This window comes from Hemiscyllium ocellatum, chromosome 14 (genome assembly GCF_020745735.1).
Source record: "Hemiscyllium ocellatum isolate sHemOce1 chromosome 14, sHemOce1.pat.X.cur, whole genome shotgun sequence".
In the NCBI taxonomy this organism is placed as follows: domain Eukaryota; kingdom Metazoa; phylum Chordata; class Chondrichthyes; order Orectolobiformes; family Hemiscylliidae; genus Hemiscyllium; species Hemiscyllium ocellatum.
The window spans coordinates 54,735,841-54,760,375 of record NC_083414.1 but is presented as its reverse complement, the minus strand read 5'-3'; the positions used below and the strand labels follow the sequence as shown (position 1 = coordinate 54,760,375).

Below are 24,535 nucleotides of genomic sequence, written 5' to 3'. Positions count from 1 at the left end.
TGTATTTTAACAATAGAAAGCTCAGCATTTGCTGGGAGAGGAAGGTGACTTATAGGATTCTGTGAAGGCAAATCCGGCACCTGTACTCATAAAATGTGTAAATGTTGAACTTACTGTTATGTAATAGAATACAGGGTAGGAACACACCCTTCACCTATCAAGCCTGTGTTGATTCCTATTCCTTATTTAGATCTGCTACTTTTTGCCCATATGTGGTTAATATCTCTCCGTTCACCTCATGTTCATGTGTCTATCAAGATAAACTTTAAATGTTGCTGATGTTCCTGCTTTCACCACTTCCACAGGCTGCGCTTTTCGGGCACCCAACACTCTTTGTGAAAAAGTTTCCCCACACTTATCCTCTAAACTTTCCCCCTCTCACCTTGAACTTGTGTCCTCTCGTAGTTGACCTTTCCACCCTGAGAAAAAGCCCCTGATTATCCAGTCTGTCTATCCCTATTATAATTTTGTAGACCTCTGTCAGGTTGCCCCTCAGGCTCTGTCTTTCCAGTGCAAACAATTGGAGTTTATAATTGTTAAGAAATAATGTGAAGTATAATGTAGAGAGAAACATATTTCTACTTGTACAATTATGGAAATATGCTCAATACCAATACTATGTTGAGGCTTGTGGCTGGGGGACAGAAAATGAACCATTTGATCAGTTGTGTTTAATAGTGAGGATAGTACTGAAATGATTTAATTCCTTCACTGTAAAGCATCCATATGTTGACTTTCAGCAATCTCCATTAAACTATGAAGAAATGGATATAACATGCAAAGGGACCATTTGAGCCTGTCCACATTTACCTTCCACCAAAGTACATATTTCTAATTACATTTTCTCCTTTATTCCCAGATCACTTCAAATCACATTTGCTTCATTCACCCTATCAATTTATTCCAACATACTGGAGTGTGTCTGCCTGAACTGTTATGATATGGAGGTACTGGGTAGACAAAGTCAGAAGTCACCTGACGGAGGAGCAGAGCTCCAAGAGCTTGTGATTTCAGATAAATCTGTTTGACTGTAACATGGTGACATTTGACTTCTGTCTCTGAAAGTGAATTCACAGCATTACAACACTCTGTACAAGAAAGGAAACAGTTTCCTCAATGCAGCTGGTATATCTTATATTTCAATTGGCTCCTGGAATCAAATTCCCCACCTCTATACATTTTTCTGATCTTAGTTTAATCTTGTGTGCCAAATTGCCCTTTTATTCCTTTTCAGTAAAAATAAATGATCTTTACAAGTCTTCCTTCCTGCTCATGGCCAACACTGCACCTCCACATCATGGTTCCCATCGTTCACTTCCAGAAGCAGCAGTTCAGGCAGATATATTTCAACATACAGGAGTAAATCGGTAAATGAAGCAAGTGATTTGAAGCAATCTGGGATTAAAGTGGAAAATCTGACGAGAATATGTAGTTTGGTGGAAGACAAATGTGGACAGGAGCTAGCTGGCTCAAATGGTCTCTTTGCATGTTGTAACTTGTGTTCATTTCTTCGTATTCGAATGGAGATTGTTGAAACTCAACATACAGATGCTTCACAATAAATCATGATCAGAACAAAACATAAAACTAAGCAGCAGGAGAAAATCATTCAGTAATACAAGAATTCAGATTGTTTTATAGCATGATACTCAGGCAATGAAAAATGACATTTCACATTTTGGCAATCACTGACTGTTACTTGAAAGGAAGTTAATCTTAGATTCTTGTGAGATATGGGTGAGTGAGTGTGTTGGTAACAATATGAAAAGTTGAACGGATGGTTTGTGAATTGTTCACAGGGCATCAATAATTCTTTTCTGGAGTAGGACAAGGGAGCTGCCTAATGGCCATTGTTTTCATTTTAACCAACAGCAGTGTAGCTGAGATCAGTACCAAAACTAAATCCAAGAATCCCTACAGTGCCAAAACAGGCTATTCAGCCCATCAAGTATACACTGACCTTCCAAAGACTATCCTGCCTCCTCCTCACTCTGTCTCTGCATTTCTCATGACTAATTCATGTAACCGACATATCCCAAGACACTACAGGTAATTTACCAAGGCCAATCTACTTAACCTGCGCAGCTTTGTGGGAGGAAACCAGGGCATCTGGACGAAAGTCATGCAGCCAAAGGGAGAATGTGCAAACTGCACACAGTCAACCAAAGGTGGAGTCAAACCCAGATTCCCAGCAGCACTGCTAACCATGAGCCACCATGCCTTCATCGTTCTGAAATGGACGAGGCCCATTGACAACTATGTGAGAAGCAGTGGTCTGTACTATCCTTACCTTCAGCTTTAGTTGATCTCAGTGGTTTTCTTGAGAAATAACTTGAACAATGTTTTATTTGCCAAGAATAAAATTAAATACTTTCCACACAAACATAATAAAGTCTTTTTAAGAAGGGGAATGGCAATTTGATAAGCAGCATTATTTGTTTCAAAAACCAAAGTAGCCTAATTTCAGTCAACTTTTGACATCTGCAATAGTAGGTGAATTAATCAACAGTAATATTATAGTCATACTTTTCCATTTGAAACTGTATTTTTCAGATAATTTAAGAGAATCAAGAGCATAAAAAGCACAACAGAATCATTGTAGATAGGACAGAATTTGGCATAGATTTTAAGCTAACTGAAATTATACTGTTTAAAGGCTAATTAGCAGAGAAAGGTTTGAAGAGGGAAGACTGAGCTTTAGGGAATTGTAAGGTGATGGTTACATTGTGGTTTGCTCATCAGCATTCCTCTTTGATTCATTGTTTAGAAATTTCGATAAACCGGATAATGTGAATTATGGAGTCATAGTAATAAATATGAAATGTAAAAATGCTCAGCATTGCAAAGAATGTTAAAGTCATTAGCCTGAATGATTTTCAGCTAGAAATAACACTAGTCAATAAGCGAGTACTGGCTGGCTTAGCAGTTGGGACTGTTAACTTTCTGTCGTTAGAGGTTTCATGCAAAAAAATGTTTTATTTATTAACTGTGTAATCTCATGCTGATTGCTATTTTCATATGAATACTCAAACATCCTGTTACAGCAGAGACTTAACTGTAAAACATCTAAATATTTTAAAGACTTCTGCAGCTGTCATGTTTACCATTTTATGGATTGATTGGGCCTATAGTTAATAATGTGATAATTTTAACTGGTGGAAAATAATTGTAGCCAAGTCTAAATTATCTTAACCATGATAATTATTATCTGGAATTTTCCTGTTTTTTTTCAGAGTCTGTTCATTATCAGAATAAGAGTAAATGAAGTTAATTATTATGTTTTTAAGAATTTCAGTTACTTTAATATGAATGTATCACCAAAACCGATCACTTTGAAATGCATTTGGGGAATGCAGGAATAAATTTATTACTTTTTTTAGCCTCATTGAGACTATATGATATGCACACGGAACATATACATCAGTATGCATATTGAATGCTATGCATAAATGTCGAAAGACAAAACCATGCTCTAGACACATTTTCAGTCTGGATATACTGGAGGTTGGCTATCTATGACGTTTTATTGGTGTATCTGGGAAAGACAACAATGAGTGTACAGTGATCCCACACTTATTTCATTTGTAGTACTTTAGAATTAGCTGTGAGCTGAGTAAAAATGCACCAGAATTCCTCTGCCTAGTACACGTTTTATTCACTGGAGGTTTTTGTATCAAAGTTTAAAAATTAGGGTAATGACATTTAAATAGTTGACTTTATTTTTCTCTGTTTCTTTGTAGGTCCTATTTTCACATTTTGAGCAATTTTTAACTTAAATTCCCAATTTTTACATATTTCCTCTGAACTTCATCAGCTATGGCAGGGTTAAGCTTTTTCCTGATTTTTGTTCACATAAATGTAAAATTCAAAACCTACAACAATTTAGTCATCCATATTTGTATTTTAGCACAAGTAAATTTTGATAGTTCATAATGGGTTTTTTTACAGTCACAATACAGATACTTTTTATGAAGTGAGTATTGACTATCAGATTGTCTTTCACACAGCTTAGGATGCAGGAATAATCCTATGCATCAGATAGGTTTAAGTAGAAGATTGGAGTCCCAAATTCCTAATCAGCCCCCCGTGTGTACTGCAAGAGTCAACTTGCTGGCATTTATTCTAAACAAGAGGCATGTGGCCAAATGTAATCTTGGCACTGCAACAGAAATTGTAAAATGCCAGTTTAGTGTAACATTCGGAGACTGCTGTATCACTTGAGCTGTTGGTCCTATTCATGAGGATGAACTCTGCTTTGCTTGTTCTAATGCTACACATAAATGTTGCATTGTGGGTAGAATTATCCCTTCCTTGGTGTAGCATGGGCAACAGCAAGAATTTTGGAAAAATCTTGTGGGAATGAAAAAAATCAGTAACTCAACATCAAGAAAACGTTTTCCACATTTTCCCGTGAAGCACTGAATCGTGACTTCAATCCAGCCGCCACTGATGCTGCGGGTTCTGCACCAGCCCCGACTTGACTGATGCCACCATGAGTCCACTTTTGGCCTACCTCACAAATACAGCCACTGCCTGGTGTCATACTGGGCCCAATCTCACCTTTGCCACTGTCTTCATGAATCTGCATTGGATGCAGATGCTTCCAGGAACCCAAACTTTGCCACTGCCGCAGTAGCTATGAGTCGAAGCTGGAACTGCCTCAACCATGCAGAAACCTCTGGGAACCCAAACTCAGCTCCACTGCCACAAGTCCCCGGTTCCAGGCCCACTCTGGTCTGCACTCCTGGGCCCGCTCCAGTCTGCACTTCAGCGCCCGCTCTGGTGTCTGCTTTTGGGCCCGCTCCGGTCTCCCCTTCTGAGCCCACTCTAGTCCATGCTTCTAGGCCTGCTCTGGTCTGTGCTTCCAGGGCCATTCACCACCACCGATGCTGTCACTGCGACTGAGCTCTGCACAAAGAGGTATGTAGAATAAGAGTAAAAACGAGAGAAGAGGGAGAAAAATAGAAAAGAAATGAAAAGAAAAGTGGACGGTGCCGATGAGCCCCAGGCTCAGAAGCCCGACTCCACCGCTATCTGCACATGTTTGTGGCCGCCTTGTTTTGTGGATGCAGTGAAAGTTGCTGAAATATCTGGCTCTTGTGGTGGAGATTGCAATAATTCTGCCAGCAGTGATTTGACAATGCCACCCATCTGGCTTCAAATTGCACTCATTAGTAGATAATTTCTATGGCCTCAAGCAATAAGGATTATTACATTATGCTCACTAATTATCTCTTTGTCATGACACATAAATGTAATTGAGATAAATATAATTATTTTCATAGAAAAAGCACATTCCATAGCGAGCCTAGAAGACTGAACATTGGAACTGCCATATTCACACATTGAACTGTAGATATGAAAGTTTGTGATGTGCGTAGCTACCTTTTTTCTGGTATTCCGGGTCTGAGAGAACTGTCAGGAGGGTTTAAAGGCTGAATTCTAAGCCCATGAATTAGCATGATGGATTTGGTTGTGTAACATATGTTTGAATCGGGTGATGTACCTCCAAGGTCACCATGGAGAAATCTCAATGACTTTCTTGAGAGGCTCCTAGACAACACTATGTGAGGGACTGATGCCACGTGAGAGCTCAGGACTTCGTCCAATAGAATTGTTAGCTTTCTGACCTTCCTTAGTTTATGTGGGCATTGCGTGTCTAGTGCTCTCATGGTTTTGCTTCAGTGTGGATGATAGAGTTGAAGGAGAAGCAATTCCAATGTCATCAGCAAGAATCACAATCTCCGATACCTCTCAGTCTTGAGAGGGAGAAGCAACAGGTGAGAGTCCACCAGTGGGGCAGAGAAGAAAGAAGAGACCCAGGATCGAAAGACCAAACTGTCATTGTCCTGAATTCTCAAAGAGAATGCAGACACCAATTAAAGAAGCAGTAGGCCATCATCATCACTAAAATGTGTCATCTGCTGGGCCATGCCAGCTAAGCTTTAAAGGGAGCACCAGCAGCCCATGAGAGTGGATGGTCCTGGCAGTGGTGAGCAATTCTACCTCTTTTGCTGGGTGATTTCATGAGACTGGCATTGAAGAGTTGTCAAACTTTGACTAGAGTTAGAATCCCTACTGTGTGGAAACAGGTCCTTTCACCCAACAATGACCCTCCGAACAGTATCCCATCCAAACCCATACCCCTGACTCATGCATCTAACCTATACATCCCTGAGTACTATGGGCAATTTCGATTGGCCAATTCACCTAACCTGCACATGTATGGATTGTGGGAGGAAACCGGAGCACCCAAAGGAAACCCACGTAGTCACGAGGAGAATGTGCAAACTCCACAAAGCCCGAGGTTGGAATCGATCCTGGGTCACTGATGCTGTGTGGTGGCAGTGCTAACCACTGAGCCACCATGTTGCCTTTTAAGTTGTATTATGAATGGGTTGTGTTATTAATGAGTTGAAGAGTGCAAGATTATATGAGCAAAGTCAGTGTCAGCCATGGTAGACCAGGTGCCATGACTCTTACTCAAAGAATGCATTTAACTGCAAATGGAAAAGTTATGCTTATTTATTCCTTGACAGTGAATATTTTGTGGTCATTCATTTTGAGGCATCTTTGAATTTGCACATTGTGATTCACCCATTGTAGTTCTAGTAATTAAGTTGAAATGGTTTATTCAATTTCAATTTCATTTATGCCTCAAATCTTTTAATCCACTTTTTTTCCAAATGATTATCCAGTTCCCTTCTTAATGACATCATTGCCTGTATGTTCAACTAAATCTAATGTGACATATATTGTGTTCTGCAAACTCTACATGAAAAGGAAGGTTGTATATTTTCCATGTTTTATTGTGATAATCCCAACTCCCTTTATTACTGATTCACTCATGAGTAGAACTGGGTTTTTACTTAAGTAACCTTCTTAACATTTCCTCACCTTGAAACCATCTATCAGGTTTTCCATTAACCTTTTCTGTATTGAGCATTTTTTACATATCAATGTTTAATTTTGAAGGAATAAAGGACTTGTAACTATCAAGCACTTGCTGTTGTCTCAGGATGTTCAAATGGACTCTCAGTCAATAAAGTACTTTTGAAATCAGTATTCGGCAGGACCTAGGAAGTGTTAATTGGGAGGAGTTATTGGGCAAATCCAGATTTGACATGTGAGAGTTGTTTGAAGACTTGTTGGTCAGAGTTCAGGTCTGTAATGTTCAAGTTTAGGACAAGAATGGCAAAGTAAGAGCCCTCTGGATAAAAAGGGGGGTTGTGAATTTAATCAAAAGGAGAAAAGAAGCATATTTAAGGTTGAGGAAGCTAATATTGGATATGGCCTGTGAGGTATATAAAGAAAGCATTGAAGAACTTAAGCAAGGAATTAGGAGAGCAAGAGAGCATGAAATGACTATGACAAGTAGGGTTAAAGAGAATCTATATTCTACACATAAAAAAAAGTATAACAAGACAGAAGATAGGATCACTCAAGGATAAAAGAGGGAACTTGTGCTTGGAGGCAGAGGATGTGAGCAAGATCCTAAATGAGTATTTCACATTGGTATTCATTCAAGAGAAAGATATGAAGGATAGTGAGATTCGTGTGGAGCATGCTAACATGCTAAGGCATTGTGAACTCAAGAAAGAAGTTGTGTCAAGCCTCTTGAAGAACATTTAAGGTGCATGAGTCCCCAGTGCCCCATAGTATTTACCTAAGGTTATTGAGAGAGGCAAAAGAGGAGATGCTGAGGCCTTGACCAATATCTTTGTATTCTCACTAGCCACTGGAGAGATCCTGGAGGACTGATGAATAGCTAACGTTGTTCCTCTATTCAAAAAAGAAAATAGGGATAATCCCCATGAGTCTCTCAATGGTGGTTGGGAAACTATCGGGAGAACTTTTAGGGATAGGATTTAGGGGAATTTGGGAAAGTATGGCTTTGTTAGGCACAATTAGCATGGCTTTGTGCGGGAGTAGGTCTTATCTTACTAAATTGATTGATCACCTTTGTCACATCTCCAAAAGATTCAATGAGGGTAGAGCAGTGGATGTTGCCTGCATGGATTTTAGGAGGGTTTTGACAGGGTCTTTCATGGTGGGCTCATCCAGAAGATCACAATGCATGGGATCAATAGCGACTTGGTGGCTTAGATTCAGAATTAGCTTGCCCTTAGAAAGCAGAGAATAGTGGTGGAAGGGTGTTTTTCAGGCAGTCCATGCCTAGAGGTTCTGTCGGGATCCATACTTGGAAATCTGCTTTTTTTTATATATATTATACAGTTGGATGAAAATGTAGATGATTGGGTTAGTAAGTTTGCAGAAGACATAAAGGTTGTGGATAGTGTAGACGATTATCAAAGGATAGACTCGAATATAGATCAATTGCAGATGTGGGTGGAGAAATCGCAGATGGAATTTAATCAGGATAGTGTGTGGCACTATACTTTGGGAGACCAAATGTTAAAGAAACTTATACAGTTAATGGCAGGATGTTGAATAGCATTGATGCTGAAAGTGGTCACAGAAGTAGATAGGGTGGTAAAGAAAGCACGTGGAATGCTTCCCTTTGTTAATTGGGGAATTGAGTACAAGGCCTTTTACCCACCCTCAATCTCTTCATATCCAACTGCCGCCAAGACATTGACCACCTCAACCTGTCTCCCCCTCTCACCCACTCCAACCTCTCACCCACGCAACACGCAGCCCTCCACTCCCTCCGCTCCAACCCCAACCTCACCATCAAACTGGCAGACAAGGGATGCACAGTGGTAGTTTGGTGCATTGATCTTTACACTGCTGAAGCTAGATGCCAACTCGCGGACACCTCCTCCTACTGCCTCCTTGACCTTGACCCCACCTCACACCACCAAACTATCATCTCCCAGACCATCTATCAACTCATCACCTCAGGGGATCTCCCATCCATTGCCTCCAACCTCATAGTCCCACAACCCCGCACTACCCGATTCTACCTCCTACCCAAAATCCACAAACCCGACTGCCCCGGCCGACCCATTGTCTCAGCCTGCTCCTGCCCCACCAAACTCATCTCTGCATACCTCGACACTATCCTGTCCCCCTTAGTCCAAGAACTCCCCACCTACATTCAGGACACCACCCATGCCCTCCACCTCCTCCATGATATTCGCTTCCCTGGCCCCCAACGCCTTATCTTCACAATGGACATCCAGTCCCTATACACTTCCATCCCCCATCACAAAGACCTCCAAGCCTTCCACTTCTTCTCCCGCTGACCCAACCAGTACCCTTCCACTGACACCCTCCTTCGACTGACTGAACTGGTCCTCACTCTTAACAACTTCTCCTGCCAAACCTCCCACTTCCTCCAAACCAAAGGAGTAGCCATGGGCACCCGCATGGGCCCCAGCTATGCCTGCCTCTTCGTCGGATATGTGGAACAGTCCATCTTCCACAGCTACACTGGCACCACCCCCCACATTTTTCTCTGCTACATCGATGATTGTATTGGCACTACCTCGTGCTCCCATGAGGAGGTTGAACAGTTCATCCACTTTACTAACACCTTCCACTCTGACCTCAAATTTACCTGGACCATCTCAGACTCCTCCCTCCCCTTCCCAGAACTCTCCATTTCTATCCCGGGTGACCGACTCAACGCAGACATTTTCTACAAACCGACCAACTCCCGCAGCTACCTAGATTACACCTCCTCCCATCCTACCCCCTGTAAAAATGCCATCCCATATTCCCAATTCCTCCATCTCCGCCGCATCTGCTCCCAGGAGGACCAATTCCATGACCGAACAACTCAAATGGCCTCCTTCTTCAAAGACCGCTATTTCCCCTCCGACATGGTCGACAATGCTGTCCACTTCATCTCCTCCACTTACCGCACCTCTGCCCTTGAACCCCGCCCCCTCCAATCACCACCAGGACAGAGCCCCACTGGTCCTCACCTTTCACCCCACCAAGCTCCTGATATATCGTATCATCCTCCGTCATTTCTGCCACCTCCAGACAGACCCGACCATCAGGGATATATTTCCCTCTTCACCCCTATCAGCACTCCGGAGAGACCACTGCCTTCGTGACTCCCTCGTCAGGTCCACACCCCCCCACCAATCCCAGCCTCCACTCCCGGCACTTTCCCCTGCAACCGCAAGAAGTGCAAAACTTGCGCCCACACCTGCCCCCTCATCTCCCTCCAAGGCCCAATGGACCCTTCCATATCCGGCACAAACTCACCTGCACTTCCACACACATCATTTACTGTATCCGCTACACCCAATGTATTCTCCTTTTCATTGGGGAGACAGGCCGCATACTTGCGGAACACCTCTGGGACATCCGCACCAACCAACCCAACCGGCCCGTGGCTGAACACTTTATCTCCCCCTCCCACTCCGCCAAAGACATGCCGGTCCTTGGCCTCCTCCAACGCCAGACCTTGGCCACACGACGCCTGGAGAAAGAGTGCCTCATCTAGGTACCCTCCAACCTCACGGGATGAATGTAGATTTCTCCAGCTTCCTCATTTTCCCCTCCCCCCACTTATCTCAGTCCCAACCCTTGGATTTAGCATGACCCTCTTGACCTGCAATCTTCCCGACCTCTCCGCCCCCACCCCCTCTCCGGCCTGTCACCCTCACCCTCACCCTCACCCTCACCCTTACTCTTACTTCCTTCCACCTATTGTATTCCCAGTGCCCCTCCCCCAAATTCCCTACCCCCTACCTTCTATCTCAGCCCACTTGGCACACCAGCCTCATTCCTGAAGAAGGGCTTATGCCCGAAACTTCGATTCTCCTGCTCCTCGGATGCTGCCTGGCCTGCTGTGTTTTTCCAGCACCACATTTTTCAACTCTGGTACTCCAGCATCTGCAGTCCTCACTTTCTCCGAATTGAGTGCATGGGTCAGGATATCCTGTTGTAACTTTATAAGATATGCCACGTTTGCATTTAATTCTGTTTGCTACATTATGGGAAGAATGCAGAGTTTTTGGAGAAGGTGTAGAAGGGGTTACCAGGATGCTGCCTGGATTAGAGGGTATGAGCAAACATGAGACTGGAACAACTGTGTTTTCTGTAGAACAGTAGCTGACAGGAGACTTGATAGGATGCCTGTTTAATGGAAAAAGGCCACTCCAACAATGCTGCATTCATCCACTGCACTGAAATAGGTACAAATGTTAGAATGTGGCTTTAACTCACCACCTCCCAACCAAATATTGGAGTCCCAACACTGAACTAATTAGTAAATTCTGTTCTGTATCTATCTCTAATGTGATTCTAATGGAGCGCAGTACGATCAAGAATCTCACTAAGTTCTCTTCTTTCAATCACCATTTTACTACTTATTTAAGATAGCAACAGCTTTGATCCAAGATCTCTGTTCATCCAACTTTTTGAAATTCTGACAACTGGACTTTCCCCAGTGGACTATCCAGAATCTCAGTTGCTACAGAAAAGAGCAAGTGTCATGGAAGGACCCAATACTGCGTTCCCTAACCCCAGAAATAGAAATTTTCCAACTGGCTTGTCATCTGCATATAACTGACCATGAGGAAAGGCCTCAGCACTCACTCAGTTTCCATGTCTTCCCAACATAATCCTGTCAACCCTAGGTGGGTCAGTTTTGGTGGAAATAACTCCCAAAATGACTAAAGGAGGAGAATGCTTGTTTGTGTTTGTGATCCATTATCTCCAACTTACCTGCCTTCTACATTGCCTGGACCTATAATTTGGAATCTTTGTGAATCACTTTCAGCAAATTTGTTTGGAATAGTTCAGGAGACTTCTGCCAAGTTTATCTGTACTTGGGTGATGCAGTGAATGCCTGCTGTAACCTGGCAGAGTTTTGCATATTGGCAATGGTGGGCTCCTTCTCTTGAGCGGAGATATCAGCAAGAGAAAAGATTATGTTACAAGTTCTAGCAGGGCAATATTGCTTGGACTATATCTTTATTCCAACTGGTTTTAAGATGTCTGCCTTCATGAGTGTGCTTCATAGCAGAGGTTACATGACTACAGCAAGTCAGAAAGGATATTTGTACATGATTGCATTTCAATCTAAGCTTTCGTATTTAATAATCGCAACCTAAAAAAGGGGAAGGCAGTTTTGGTTTGAAGTGCTTCTTTTGTGAACAAGTATGCATAGCTTGTTGTACTTTACTTCTTTTGGACAATCCATCTTTCCAGAATATTCAAAAAGTATGGATTGTGTCTCTGTTAACTCATAGTGTTTGGGACATGTGCTATTTTACCCTGTTGACTTGTTTTTGGAATGGTTTTCTTTTGCAAACTCATCACTTTCCTCACCTTTCCAATTGCCCCTGTTTCATATTGTTCACTTTGTCTTGTAAAGACAGAGTAAATACTTCCACAATTCAAGTACAAGATGACTCCTTCATCTGTAAATGGCTCTGTATTTCTTCAACTAATTACTTAATTCTTTGTGCTTAGAAAAAGACATGCTATTCCTATTTTTATGAACCTATTTATGTTTGTGTAACAAAATGTTTTTTTAATCTGCCATTTTTATATTCATCTTTTATGATCATATTTTTATCCTATGCTATACCTCATTAATCTCAGGCTTGAGTATACCTCACCAGTGATCTACCGTTGAGTGTGTCACTCCTTCAATAATTAATCTGCATCAACCCCACTTTTATGCCATTTAATTAGGCTAATTGGTAGTCCAAAGGTTGTTGGGTTCATTTATTTTCAATGCAAACCTAATTAGGTTGTGGTCATTATTTCTGAAATGTTCTTGCTTCAAGTAATTTGCATGTCCTGCTTAATTATGCAGACCAAGATGAGGCAGAGCAGCCTTTCTTGTTGTACATAAAACATAATGATTAAGGAAGGTAGGATAATCAAATTGCCCAATGATTACAACTTCATCAGTAACCTTTCCTCCATCTAACATGGCATGTATTCTGATCCATATGTTCACAGACCTTGGTGTTCTCAATATTCTTCCTTCCTTTTCGACATATTTCTCGTGTTAAAATATTTAAAACTGCTAAAGCAATAACTTTAAAAAAACACTTCCACGTTGTTCATTACCTCAAGGTGCTTCATGGAAATATTATACAAAATTTGACACCAGTCTTCATAAGGGAGATCAGGAAGTGGAAGAGGTTGGTTGAAAGGAATGTTCTGAATAAGAGCGTGCAAAATGGTTTGAGGAAGGATTTCTGACCTGAGGTTGCAACTATCTGAATATCTGGTCACCAGTAGTGGAGCAATAAAGATTGGAAATGCACAAGAGCCCAGAATCAGAGAGCTGAAGACCTCAGAAGTGGAGACGCAAGGCCCTCAGCAGATTTTAAAACATAGTTGAGAATTTTAAAATCAAAGTGTTGCCAGAGTGGAAGCAAGCACAGAGGAGGTGTATGGACAGCACTTTGTGCAAACTGAGATATGAATATCAGAGTTATCAGGGAGGTCATCTAGACAGATTGAGAAATGGAAGATCAACCGTGAACTTTAGAGGAGACTAGTTTAACGGTAATGCAGATGTGGATAAGGGAACCAGCAGCAAACAAGTTGGAGTAGAGGCAATGACAGAGAGATGTACTGTTAATGAAATGAAAGGTAAATTTGGTGATATAATGTTGAATTTGCAATGGTCTGATGCAGTTTTGATTAAGGTTGAAGAAGTTCTGTTATTCTCATTAGTTGTTTCTAGCTTCCTCACTATATGTGCAAATGTGGAAAGCTCCTAAATAAACAGTGAACTCCAGACTAAATCATATTCCTCAGTTTTCTATTGCAAAGAACATATCTTAAGAAATAAGAGCAGGAATAGCTGATATAGGTTTCTTGCTTGCTCTGTCATGCAGTATGTCTAGGACTGATTTGAACCTATCCCGACTGATGATCCTTAATCAAAGGAATTCATTTGTGAATCTTTTCTAAAGTGTAATCAGATCCACTTATGAGTAAGGAGGCCAAAATTAACTTCTGTATTCCAGTTGTGATCTCACAAATGCCAGACACAGTTGTAGTAAGACTGTGCTTTCCTGTTGCACTTAGCTTACAATAAAGGCTACTTTTCCATCTGGCTTTCTAATAATTTGCTGCACCTGAATGCTAACCTTTTATGTTGCCTGCACAAAGACATCCAGATCCTTTGACACTGCTGCATTTCACAGTCCCTCTCCATGCAATAATAATTTCCTTTTCAATTTTTCCTGTGGAATACAGTTTCCAACATTACACCCCAGCCAGCAAATGTTTGCCCATGGACTTATCCTATCTGTATCCTTTTACAGTCTTTTTGGGTGCAACTTTGTGTGTGTATACAGATAGATCATCCTAGTTTCCCACTCCTCTCCAATTGAGAGGTGATGGGAATATCTTGCCAGGTCCAACTCCCCCTAATTTTTTCCCATCTCAGCATCTCTCTTGTCACCTTCACCTTCCCTCCCCCCCCCCCAATCGCCCACCTATTGTCCTCCTGATTACTTGTCTTCTGACCCATCTTCATATCCTCAAATAATTATTTAAATGAAGAGACCACAAAATGCTGTGGTACAAAAGGAATTTTGTTCAGGTAAAAGTTCATACACCAAAGTTAATAAGACAGTTGCAGCAAATGATTTAGAAGGATGCTCGTCTTTATTGCGAAGGGTGTGGGGGCACAAAAGCATACAAGTCTCACTATAGCTGTAAAAAGGCTACACCTACAGTGTTCATAAGACCACACCTACAGTGCTTTGTATCAATACCAGCTTTTGGCTAGAGATCACACTGTCTTTTTCAATGAAGTCATTAAAAGAGATTACACAATTGAATTCCCAGTACAGATCACTGCAGCACTCAACTAGTTACAGCCTGACATCCTGAAAATGACTTGTTTATCCAGACTCAAATTTCTATTAGTTAGTTAGGCCTCTACTCACGCAAATATATTAACCCCAGCAACATGGGTTCTATATGTTAAAAGCCAAATACAGTGGTTTCCAGAAATCTGAAGGAAAACCAGAATGGACAGGAAAATGTTTTAGCAGTCCTCGTGACATCTGTAGGGCGAGAAGAGTTGATGTTTCATTTTGGATTCAATGCTTCTAAATTGGGGTTGAGTTTTGGGTTTAAATTGGGTTTAAGCTGTTGAAAGGATGTAGATGATTTTAAAAAGGGATGATTTGGATGGAGTAGAGGACAGGACAAGATAAATCTCATGAGATGTCATGGATTAATCACAAGGGGAATATGGAAAATGGGTAGCAGTAAAAGGCAATCATTTTTCCAGAGTTAATGTTAATACAAAAATATTACCCAGCACTGTCTGAAGCAGGAAAACCCTCCACAAAAAGCAAGATTTAAATAGGCACAAGGCAGTAAAAAAAACCAATGGGGGCATAGTTTGCAGTGCAAAGTTGGTAAACTCAATCTTATGTTGAAGATTGTAAAATATCATTCAGAAAACGATGTGCATCCGAATGCTCTCCAATTGAATTTAACACCTTGCTCTCACTCATATTTCTGTTCTCAACCTCTTGGTGTGTTCCAGTGTAGCTGCTGGATTTTCTTTTGGGGCGCAGGGGAAGGGGCAGTGTATACTGCTTTCACCAGTGACTTATTTCCCTTGCAATTTCTTATTTCCAGCCTATACTTGAACCGGATTGATTTCAATATTTGATTTTCTGAACCAAGACCATGTTTCACTTTGTGTGATTTCATCCTTTCTCTGCAAATATGTCCCACCTCCTTTTAATTTCTGTCTGTCTTCAAAAATGCTGCAGAATCTTTCAGTCATATTCTGATGAAGTGCTTATGCCCGAACACCAACTCTCCTGCTTCTCGGATGCTGCCTGACCTGCTGTACTTTTCCAGTGCCACACTTTTCAACTCTGATCTCCAGCATCTGCAGTCCTCACTTTCTACTCATACTTTATCCAGGGTCAACAAAGTTAAATATTTGTGTCATTTTCTTTTGTTCTGTTTCTTTTCTCCCTGATAGCAAAATGAATGAGAATTAGGAAATAGCATACAATGGGGTTTCCCATACCACTCGAATATTTCAGAGTATAGTCTGGAAATCAAATCAATCCAGTCAATCACAGGTTAGTGGAAAAATGTCAGGATTTTTCCCCTTTATCCCAATGTTGTGTTCATAGGTTTTCTTCTTGAGTTTTATTTTGTTTTCCCTATTATTTTATGTTCTACATAGGTTGAATTTACATTTCGGAGTGTTTACAATTCGATTTACTTGAAGCTCTCGTTTGACTTTGTTTTATGTCATGGCTTCTTCTCTTTGGGTGGCTTATTCTATGAACAAGTTGTAAAAGATTGTCCACACCCATAAGCTACTGAAAAAAGGAGATTTGTATTATGATGTTGAAGAGATGGCAAAGGGTGATTGAAGATGCCTGGCTATTCATGTGTGTTGCCAGGAAACCACAAAGGCTGACAAATAGACAGAAGGACTGCCTTCAGATTTCAGTTTGTACTGTTTAATCACTTCAAGGTGGTAAATAGAAATAAATGCAAGAGGATCTAAAGTTTAAAGCTAAAGCAGTAATGTGTGAGGGCAATCTTGACTTCAGTTAAGCTGCTTATTGTAGAATATCTTTTACTTTGCCAAAATTACGTTTGTAAATTGCAGTATAAATGTTCAGTCTTAAAGTGCTACCAGGGCACGGTGTGAAGTTTACTGCTGACAAGTTGGTTTAGCTTCTCAAACATTCTCTTTCCCTCCAAAATGATATAGAGAATTTCACAATGAGTTAGAGCTTTTATATTAAGGCTTCTACATTTGTGAGTTTTAAATTCCAGGCCATGAATTTAATGTTCAGGTAGTTCTTGGTGGGTAGCCTTTTCCGAATGTGGTATGTGGTCTCAGCAATGTTACTGAGACTTAGCTGTATATTCCTGTTGAGTTTGACAATTTTCAGTTCAGGTGAGGTTGGCAATTCAACTGTCTGAGTTCATTTTAACTGTTCCATCTTATTCCAAAATTTAAGTTTGTGAATAAGATAAGATTTTAAAATTAAAGTCCATATTTTATATCAACATGGCAGCACAATTAGATGTTAAACCCTTAATTTCTTTTTAGTATATTGCAGCAGTTAATGGTGATTGGGGGATAATAGTGAAAAATAGATAATTACATGAGGCTCTTGTGGTTAGGAAGAGAGAAATTAACATAACGAAAGATCTAGACAATTTGCCAATGCAGAGCTGACCATTTAACAACCAGAATGCTTGCATATAAACTTACCAATTAGTACAAATGTTTATCCATGTTTCATGCAACAATTAGTCTTTGTTTTGCTGTGGAGTACTGCCTTTTTTTAATTCTTGGTTTGTTTCTTTGATATCAGTTTTTTGCTAGGGGGTCTCTGACCATTTTAGTTTTCTGTGGTACTCTCTCCATTGTGTTTTCTCTCTCCTGTTATTTTTGATTTTGCATTTACTCTTTGACTTCTGATGGATGTCAGTGGCTGGAGGTTAGGGAAGCAATCCAGACAAAACTGCAGAGGATTCTGGTCATGGTTAGATGGGATTCTAGTGAAGGTGCAGTGGAGCAATGGAAAACAATGTGAAGAGGATGGCTTCATGTATTTTTGCTATATGTCTGATCTTCCAGTCTGTACTTATACTCTTCATCTTCATTCTGCAATCCACCTTCCCAGAGTGGACAAATAGTGGTCTTCTCCTTTTGTTCTTTGTTTTGAGGCAAATTCCATGCTACAGTCCCACTTTTTCTGATCACCTGTTCTACTTCCTGTTCCTTTTGTCCCTCAAAATTTGAAGAATATTACAAGTTCTCTGGGAATGCAGCAACGATTTCTAGCTCTGAGGCCAGTTCTGACTATCCCCAATACTTAAACCTTCTTCTGTATTTGGAAGTATTTTGTTACATTTTCCTAAAATAATGCCTTGGCGTGGTCAAAATTCAGTCATATATGAGTCTCTAAACATAATGCAAGGGAATGAAAGAACATTTTTGAATGACTTTGTGCTGTAGAATGCCAATGCATGTGGTTGACTATTGTCCAATGTATGTAACTTCTAATGCTATTGATTTTAGATTCATTCTCCATTTTCAAAAGAATTTCCATAGACGTCATTGGTTAATTAAACTTCCCTTTGTATATTTTTCCCAGGGCTGATAGACACAAAAGGTTTCTTTGAAGAGTATTTGGCAATTATATTCAGCATATCCATGAAGTCACCTCCTAACTTCCCTTTTTATGAATCTTGTGGTAGGCTGCACAATTGAGAAAATTCTTGACTGATGCTGTGACTTCTATCTTTCTGGTCAATGTTGGTTAAGACCTACAGATACATTATTGGATTACTGACACAGCAAATGAATAAGGGAAGCAGCCCTTTTTACCTATTGATGGAAACTATATATTTGATGGGATTCTGTGCATGATACATATGGATATACCCTCTGTCCTTTTACACAAAGTCATGAATGTGATCCTTCTACTACCTTGTATTGTGTTTGTTTTTAAATTAGGATTTTTGTGATTAAAAGCAGAATTATCAATAGTTATATGAAAATGGCAGAAATTTCTTCGGTGCGGTGGTTCAGTGGTTCACACTGCTACTTCACAGAGCCAGGAACCCGCATTCGATTCCGTGTGTGTGTGTGTGTGTGTGTGTGTGTGTGTGTGTGTGTGTGTGTGTGTGTGTGTGTGTGTGTGTGTGTGCGCACATCCACATTCTAATTGTCTCTGTGCAGGTCTCCAATGGTGTTCCGGTATCCTCCCAGAGTCTGAAGATGTGCAGATTAAGTGGATTGGCCATGCTAAATTGCTCCATTGTGTCCAGGGATATGCAGGCTACGTGGGTTGGCCATAGGAAATGCAGGGTTACAGGGATAAGAGTTGGTGTGCATTCGATGGGCCAAATAGCCTGCTTCCACACTGTAGGGATTCCATAATAGGCAATGGCAAGTAGGTTGGTTTCATGTTAGTTTGGGTGCAATGGCAGGAGTAACGTTGCACCCAGTGTGGTCGTCTCTACATCGGGGAGACAGGATGCCTTTTTGTGGAACATTTCAGAGAATATCTCTGCAACACCCACACTCACCAACCCCACTGCCTCATGGGCTGAACACATCAACTCCCTCACCCACTCCATTAAGGACATGCAGGTCCTAGGCCTCCTCCACTGCTAAACAGTTACCACACAACACCTGAAGGAGGAACGTCTCATATTCCGCCTTGGGACCCTGCAACCACACAGGGTAAATGTGGATTTCAATCACTTCCTCATTTCCCCTCCCCCCACATTATCCCAGTCCTAAGCCTCCAACTCGGCACTGCCTTCCTAACCTGTCCATCATTCCCTCCTCTGACCTATCACCTTCTCCCTCACCTTCATCCACCTATCGCTTTCCCAGCCACCACCCCTCTCTCATTTATCTCTCAGTCCCGACCCACAAGCCTCATTCCTGATGAAGACCTTATGCCCAAAATGTCGATTCTCCTGCTCCTCGGATGCTGCCTGACCAGCTGTGCCTTTCCAGCACTACAGTCTCATCTCTGATGTCCAGCATCTACAGTCCTCACTTTCTCCTAGGAGTAACTTTCCTTCAGACACAAATAGAACAGCTGAGTGTGATGTTAAGGATGACTAGCCTCTCTAGCCTAATGCTGTAGCTGCAGCTGTAACAACAATTCATCACACCGTGAAGAGAAGTAAACATATATTGGTAAATCTGATCATTCATTTGAGGATTCACCCCTGTGCCCTCAAGTCTTCCTTTTCCTTTTTCTTCCACACAATCTGTCTGCTGATCTGAGTTCCACTGTTAGGAGCCTCCCCAGTTAGAGCATGTTGGCCTTGGAAGTTGGAAAGGGTGACCTGGGGGCATTTGAGACCAGGGGTCCAGCCGTACTGTGAGTGGAAATGCAGGTTCATCCTCTTTGACTTGAACTTTCACTGGGTTGAGGGTTGCGGGAAGAGTGGAGGTAGAAGGGCCAGGCACGCCAGCAATTTTCTGAGAGGAGACATCCTAGGCCTATATCTGATTCCTCCCTCCATTTGAATGCTGTCTGGCACATTCCAATGAAGATGGGTCACCTGAAATCAGGCCAAAGTCCCTTGCTCCCCCTGCTATCTTGCCATTAATACTGAGCACGAATAGCTACAGGGCTGGCATTTTGATCTGTGCATATATCTGGTAGATGCTGAGTGTGCTGGGTCTACCCATGGAAGCAGACTGATGCACACATGCCAGTGTCAACATGGTATCAATGGCATTGGTACACTCCTTCATTCTTTTGGTGCAGTTTCCTGAGTGTCTCCAACAAATCTGCCCCTGTGTCAGCTTGTGTACTTTGACTCTTTGAAATGACCCACACAAAAGGGTCCTCTCCTTCCTGGTGTAAAGCAGGTGTCGCATCTCTGGCAATCTTCTGGGGTGGTGGTGTCCTGGGCACTTCTTCCTCAGCCAGCTGCAGATACATGGCAATGATGTGCTCACCAGACTGTGCTGTTGAACCTACTGTGGCTACTGCAGCCACCATCTGTGATGGTGGAGGGTGCAGGAGAAAGCTTTGCCAGTACTTCCTCTGAGAGATCTGTGATTTCCTCATCAGAAATGGAAGAGATGGTGTTGGCTGAAGTGGAATTTCTCTTTGGGGCAGAGACTGTGTGGATGCCACTGGTCACTGAGCAAGATAAGAGAAGTAATGAGTTGTGAAATAGTGGTAGACGTTTATTGAGAATACATTCACAATAGTGACAGTGGAAGAGTAGTGCAGCAGTTGGCAAGGAATCCTGAGATTGTGGAGACATAGAGGTCTTGATAGCCCCACATGATCAGTCTCTATCCACTCCCATGAACTCAAGATTCTCTCAAGTAGGGAATAAGAAGGCCATTAATGGACAACCCTCCTTATCTTATTCCTCTCTGCCCTATTTATGGGTTGGTTCTTCCTCCATTGAGCTAAAGGGAGTGATTGAGTGAGATGAAAGCAGCTGGCACAGTTTTTAGTGTGGTGCAAGTGAGGGAAAGGTGCTGAGGTGTCCCAAATGAGTGAGTAAAGAATGCAAAGGGCAGGAAGACTGAGATGTTCAGGGGGAGTGGGAGGGTGAGAGGTATTCAATGAAAATGATGCATGAAACAGTAAGATGGGTCGCGTATTCACCTCGGTGGGATGTGGGTGAAGCTGCAGAGTTAGAATGAGTGTGAGGTAGCAGTGAGAATGGGACTTAAGTTTGTGGACCACAGATGAACTTTAAACCTTATCGCAGCATTGCTGGGTGTTCTTCCAGTCAGTGGCACTGACCCAGATGGCAACTTCAGTCCAGGCTTCAGAGTCTGGTGGCATGGGCTCCTCGCGAGATTCTGCGCAAGGACAATGGCCCTCCTCTGCACCACCCCATCTAACAAATGCTCCAGATCCCTGTCAGCCAATCGGGTGCCAACCTGTCTCTGTTGGCCACCTTGAGGACAATTCTTTCCACACTGGGGCTATGATAGGCGTTTTCTCACTTTCAGCATTCTATATGGTGGATGGGACAACATTACAACTGTCAGTGATCCAGCAGATCCTAGTAGTGGAAAGCACTCCCACTGTTTTTGAGAGCGGTGGACTGGAGGTGGAGTGCATTGGTAATGAGGTGAGCAGCATAAATCTTCTTGAGAAAACTCAATTACTGCTCACAGAAAGAAGCCCTCCATGAATCTCCCTAGAATTGACACTTCGCTGATTTTGGGGAAAGTGCAGTCCATACTGTTAATTTCAATTTCATATCTATCTTGTCATTGTTTGAAAATGGTCAATTTGCATTCATACAGTGTCCAAGGAGCAGGAGAATCGACGTTTCGGGCATGAGCCCTTCTTCAGGAATGAGGAAAGTGTGCCCAGTAGGCTAAGATAAAAGGTAGGGCGGAGGGACTTGGGGGGGTGGGGGAGGGGCGTTGGAAGGAGGTTAAGGTGAGGGTGATAGGCCAGAGTGTGGGTGGGGGTGGAGAGGTCAGGAAGAAGGTTGCAGCTTAGGAAGGTGGTGCTGAGTTTGAGGGTTGGGACTGAGACAAGGTGGGGGGAGGGGAAATGAGGAAACTGGAGAAATCTGAGTTCATCCCTTGTGGTTGGAGGGTTCCTAGGCAGAAGATGAGGCGCTCCTCCTCCAGCCATCATGTTGCTATGGTCTGGTGTGGAGGAGTCCAAGGACCTGCATGTCCCAACCCTGGAACTCAGCACCACCTTCCTAACATTTCCCCTACCCCGACCTTGTCTCAGTCCCAACTCTCGAACTCAGCACTACCTTCCTAACGTGCAATCTTCTTCCTGACCTCTCCGCCCCCACCCCCACTCTGGCCTATCACCCTCACCTTGACCTCCTTCCACCTATTGCATTTCCAACGTTCCTCCTCCCTACCTTTTATCTTAGCCTGCTGGGCACACTTTCCTTATTCCTGAAGAAGGGCTCATGCCTGAAATATCGATTCACCTGCTCCTTGGATGCTGCCTGACCTGCTGTGCTTTTCCAGCAATATATTTTCAGCTCTGATCTCCAGCATCTGCAGTCCTCACTTTCTCCGAGAAGCGTCGCCAATCTCTCATCAAGAGTGAAATGGTTTCACGTCCTCTTTTGTGTTCTGGTTCATCATCCTGGATTTTTTTAAAGGTAAAAACCACAGAATAATTTCAAGTCTAGCTCTTTGTCAAAACTACCATCATGAGTAAAAATGTTTTGATAAACGGGTAAAAAATAATTTCAAGGATTAAAAAGAAACAAATATGTAACATGCAGCCAATCCAAAACTCAATATTTTCAGAGCATCAGATACACCGTGAGTACAATATTAAGTCATAAGGCAAAACATTTCCTACCATGTAATTTCTGTTGAATTTTCTTATAGACATAGAATAAAGTGGGTGCTTCTTATCCTTTGAAGCATAGTGTGTATACTTCAAAGCAAATGTTTACAAGGAAGGGTTTAAATGCATTAAATGGGTTGCATTGTTGGACAAATCTTTGTACTGTTTAACAAATAGTATTCATGAAAAAATTGTATTACCACCACTAAATATAGCACGGCAATTTTCTCGATAAGAAAGATATGCCATATTCCCTACCAGCCAATAAGTTTTGTTATGCACTAGGCCAAACCACTCAACACATTAAGCAGGTAGCAGGCGACCTGACTTTCCAGTTTGTTTCGGTAAGCGTACAGTGAAAATTACCCATAGTAGATAGCTAGGTTGACTACGAGATTTTAAAACAAATGAAAAAATGTATTCACAAAATTACACAACGAAACACAAAGAACAGAATAAAGAACCCCTACTGAACTCAGCCTTTCCAGCTAGACTTAATTATGCTGTTCCGAATACATACAACAGTCCCTATAAGCAAACTTTCTTTAAAAATCAGTATAAATGCAGCAAATGCTTATAGGTTGAAGTTGAAGGGCAGAAAAGAGAGAGAGTTTTCACACAGCTCCATGTTGAACTTCCCAGTTTAAGGATGAACTAAAACTGCTCAACCCAGCTCAGCTAAAGGACTGACCACTCCTTTCTCTTTATACAGGCTACTCCTAGAGCATGACCACTTTGGCCTGAAGTCTCATCTGTTTACAGAAAACAAAAGGCCTCTCAAAATCCTTTTCATCTTGTACCAAGCCAGATTGATCAGAGCCCAGCCTGGTTTATTGCCCCTCTTAAAAAAAAAAAATCAAGGACAGAGTCTCCTTAAGCCAAGGAACAGCTTTTAGAAAAACAGAAGGGACTAATTTGTGACAGCTTTGATAGTGACCATGTCACCATGTCCAAGAACTGTCTGGCATCATGCTTTCCCCAGAACATGACTTCTGTCTCTCAATAACTCTGCATACCAACTCTTGAAAGTTTGTGTGTATGTGTCCTCTCCATAAAAATGTTGAAGACTTCTTCAAATTTTCCCTCCCTGCTATGCCAGTCTGATTTTAAAAAAAATTGTCTTCCATAAAGTTCGGTCATCTGAAATTAAATGTCGATTTTCACATTCATGAAAATGGAGAGGTGGCAGTGGAGAGCATGGTTGGATTGATCGTATTATATACTGCGAAGAGGTCAAAAACGGTCAGTAGAGATGGAGCACGATGTTCATGAACACGTGAGATGTTTTTTCATCAGGGTTGTTTTCGAATCATGACAGGGGCTAGTCAGAAATACTTTTAATTCCCACAAATACAGCTCAACATCCGACAAATAAATTAAGAATTCCATTTAGTTAACACAAAATAGGCTTTGACTGGTAACTCAGGCGTTAATCCTGCATGCTACACCCATCTGAAACATCTGCCCAATTGCAGATTGTTAGATCGAGTTGCCAACACCCATTTCCCAACATATAATGAATTCATTCATGTGGAAATGTTTGTTACTGTGAAGCATGAACCACAATTGCAGAGCTGAAAGTTCAGACAGATGTTACATTTGTGGAACTATTAATTGCTAGAAGAATTGAACAGCGGGATGAAGGAAAGAATTATAGTCAATGAAACCTTAGTCTTTTTACCTGCTTACACGAGAGGAGAAAATTGATTGGACGATAGTTTTAAGGTAAATGTTTGTTAAGTATACCTTCTTTTTCTTAGATGACAGCCTGGTCTAGTTTAAAGCCACACACA

At 41.8% G+C, this 24,535-nt stretch overlaps 1 protein-coding gene across 8 annotated transcripts in view; it reads left to right on the top strand.

Moving 5' to 3' along the window:
- chl1b (cell adhesion molecule L1-like b) overlaps positions 1–24,535 on the top strand; it is an 892,764-nt gene that overhangs the window by 229,958 nt on the left and 638,271 nt on the right. Inside the window, exon 1 of one of the 8 annotated variants that reach the window (XM_060835720.1) lies at positions 24,313–24,467. The exons of the other annotated variants lie outside the window; for them this stretch is intronic. The gene's annotated coding sequence lies outside the window, so the exon portion shown is untranslated. Of the gene's footprint in view, positions 1–24,312; positions 24,468–24,535 lie in introns of those variants that run through there. 8 annotated transcript variants of the gene reach the window in all.